Genomic DNA, 3,581 nt, shown 5'->3' on the forward strand with positions numbered 1-3,581 from the left:
TTTCTTATAGAGTCTTTATCAGACTTTGGCATTAGTGTGATGTTGGCTACACAGAATGAATTAAGTAGTGTTCCCTCTTCAAATTTTTTGAAGAGTTTGAGCAGGATTGGAATTAATTCTTCCTGGAATGCTTAGTAAAATTCACCTTTGAAGTCAGCTGGTCCTGGGCTTTTCTTTGTTGGAGGTTTTTTGATGACTGATTGATTTTCTTTACTTGTGATCCATTTATTGAAGTCTTTCATTTCTTCTTGAGTTAGTATAGGGTGTTGGTGTGTTTCTAGGAATTTCATCTGAGTTGTCTAGTTTGTCAGTTCATAGTATCCTTTTAAGATTTTTCTTATTTATTCCGGGTTCATGGTAATGACTCTTCTCTCATTTATAGTTTCACTCATTTGCATTTTTTCCCTTTTTATCTTTGTCAGTCTAGCTCAGTGTTTGTTGATTTTATTGATCTTCTTGAAGAATTAACTTTTGTTTTTATAGATTCTATTTTTTGTTCTCCATTTCATTAATTTCCACTCTAGTCTTTGTTATTTCTTTCTTTCTGCTTGTTTTGGATTTAGTTTGTTATTCTTTCTATACCTTCTCCAGTTAATCAATTAAGTCTTTGGTTTTAGCTCTTTCTTCATTTAATTTTTTGTTTATTTGTTTCATCAAATGCTTTACTGAGTGTAGACTTCTGGAGTACTGTAAAACATGCGTTATCTGTAGATTCAAAAAGGAGCAAGCCACATTGTCCCCACTGTCAAATGTGTCAGACTTGGCAAACATAATGGAGATAAATATAGTTGCATGATAGTAATACAGTTCCTGAAAAGCTTCTACAATTTGGAGTAGGGTCTTAATTATGGTGAAAAGCAAAATTATTCACATTTATTGAATTTGCATTTCATTGGAGGTGACACTGTATTTTAATTTTAAAACAAATCAAAATAATTTTGTTTGTAGAAGATCCCCATCCCCTGAATTTACCTTGTCCCCTCAGTTTTCAGAAATTTTAACTTGAAAAGTCGTATGCCTTTTGGGAATTGTATGTTTACCTGAGCAATAACTAAAATTTACTTCTTCTTTGGTTTTTGAGGTATGTTCAATTTGAAGAAAATATCTCCATCTTCAATGATGCAATTTCTACCTTGTTATCTGTACTTTCCAGCAGCCTTAACTGCATTTTCAGAAACTTCCTCTTTAAAATCTTCTTATTTCATTACTGCAGCCATAATGAATCCCTTTTCAAAATCTATGTGAATCTTTCCTGCAGCCTGAGGAGACTTCATCAGGTCCATACATGCACTTCATCTGGGCCTGCAGTGAAAAAGTATTCTAGTTGGAGTGCTGCAAACCCAGCCTTAATGATCTTTGGCAAAGCACTTTGTGTCGTGTTTGCTTCCAGATACGACTGTCTCCATTCACTTCCAGAGAGTTCTGTCTCTTCTCAGCACTCAATTCTTGCAACTTGAATTCCAAGTCCCCACTGAAAGAAATGACCAAGGTACCTGGGTCATACTTGTCCACCCACTCTTTCATTTTTATCAACCATTTGTTTTTCTTTCGAATGTAGTTTTTCTCAGAAAGGTTAACCAAGAAGTATTGGTTTTAAAGTCAGAAATAAGTGTTTATTCAACACTTCAATCTCTGAAATTCCAGTCATGAAAGAAATGAACAGGTTTCTTTTGATCTATAACCCAGGATTTGATTTTGCACATTATGTCATATTCTGGTTTTAATTTTTTATCTCCTCCTCTCACAGCCACCTTTTCTAGTTTATCTATAATGGGTCCAATCATTTCCTCATCTTTAAGCTAAAGCTCTTCATGAATTATTTCTTTATCTTGAATAGGATCTACACTTCCTTCAACATGCACGATATCATCATCTTTGAAGGCACATGTTAGATGAAAGATTCCATCACAGGCACTAATATGAGATAACAAAGCATTTCCCAGCCCCTGCCCATTGGTGACCTCCTTTCACAAGGCCAGCAATATTCATTACCCTTAGAAAGGCAGGACTTTTGCTTGCTGGTTTGTGGTACTGGCAAAGAAAATCAAACTTTTCATCTGGCACAGGTATTCTGCTCTCATTAGGATCAATAGTACAGGATGGAAGTTTTCTGCTGAAGCCTATTAGCTAATATACTGAAGAAGGTGGATTTCCCAACATTTGGCAATCAATCAATACCAATTTCCAGTGATATTCCAAATCTTCTAATAATTGAAGGTGGTTTAATTCATCACCTTTCTTTTGGGGAGGCATTGTGCTCAAGGCAGAAGATTGCACAGGGTCCCAGAGGCAGCAGGAGACAGGTCCTGCTGGCAGCAGGAAGTGCGGTGGAAGGCTCTTTCTTCATTCTTAATAAAGTCATTTAGGGCTGTAAATTTCCCTCTTAGCACACTGCTTTTGCTGTACCCCATAAGTTTTCATATATTGTGTTTTTGTATTCATTCATCTTGAGATAATTACTGATTTCTCTTGCCATTTCTTCTTTGACCCACTGATTGTTTAAGAATGTGTTGTTTAACCTTCATATATTTGCGAATTTTTCCAGTGTTCCGGTTGTTATTGATTTCTAGCTTCATTCCATTATGATCAGATAAAGTATTCTGTATAATTTCAATCTTTTTATATTTATTGATATTTATATATATATGAATTGTTTTTGTTTTTGTTTTTTTTCCCCAGCACGTAGTCTATCCTAGAGAAATTTCCATGAGCACTTGAGAAGAATGTTTATCCTGCTATTTTGGGATACAATGTTCTATTGTCTGTTAGGTCTAGTTCACTTATCATATTATTTAGACTCTCTGTTTCTTTGTTGATCCTCTGTTTAGATGTCCTATCTAGTGAAGAAAGTGGTGTGTTGAAGCCTCCATTGTCATTATAGAAGTGTCTATTACTCCCTTCAGTTTTGTCAGTGTTTGTCTCATGTGTTTAGGGTACCTTGATTAGATGCATAAATATTTGTGATTTTTATTTCTTCTTGGTGAATTGCTCCTTTTATTGACATAAAGTATCCTTTTCTCAGAATAGTTTTGCATTCAAAGTCTATTTTGTCTGATTTAAGTATCACTAATTTTGGTTATGGCTTGCATGGCATCTTTTTTTCATCCTTTAACTTCAACCTAGTTGTATCTTTGGGTCTAAGATGATTCTCAGCATAGGATGGATCCTATTTTTTTAAAATTCATTCTGCTAATCTCTGTCTTTTGATTGGGGAGTTTAATCTAATGACATTCAATGTTATTACTGCAAAGGCAGTACTTACTTCAACCCTTTAATCCTTTGACTTTTATTTGTCAGATCTAATTTTTCTCTCTTTTTATCCTTTTAGTTACCCTACATAATACTTTTCATTTCTCTACTCTTCTCCAGGCCTTTCTTTCCTGTCTTTTGTTTTCAACTGTCAGAACTCCGTTTAATAGTTTTTATAGGACAGGTCTCTTGTTAATGAACTCTCTCAAATTCTATTTATCTAAGAAAATTTAAACTCTGTGAAAGACAGCTTTGCTGGATAGAGAATTCTTGGCTGGTATCTTAAAAATATCCTGTTGCTGCCTTCTTGCACCCATGGTGTCTGATGAGGA

The 3,581-nt window shown here is 34.7% G+C and overlaps 1 pseudogene; it reads right to left on the reverse strand.

Moving 5' to 3' along the window:
* Positions 1-1,058: 1,058 nt before the first annotated feature.
* On the reverse strand, positions 1,059-2,253 carry LOC143660335 (obg-like ATPase 1; annotated as a pseudogene).
* Between the last annotated feature and the right edge of the window lie 1,328 nt (positions 2,254-3,581).

Source organism: Tamandua tetradactyla, chromosome 16, assembly GCF_023851605.1.
Source record: "Tamandua tetradactyla isolate mTamTet1 chromosome 16, mTamTet1.pri, whole genome shotgun sequence".
Taxonomy (NCBI): Eukaryota; Metazoa; Chordata; class Mammalia; order Pilosa; family Myrmecophagidae; genus Tamandua; species Tamandua tetradactyla.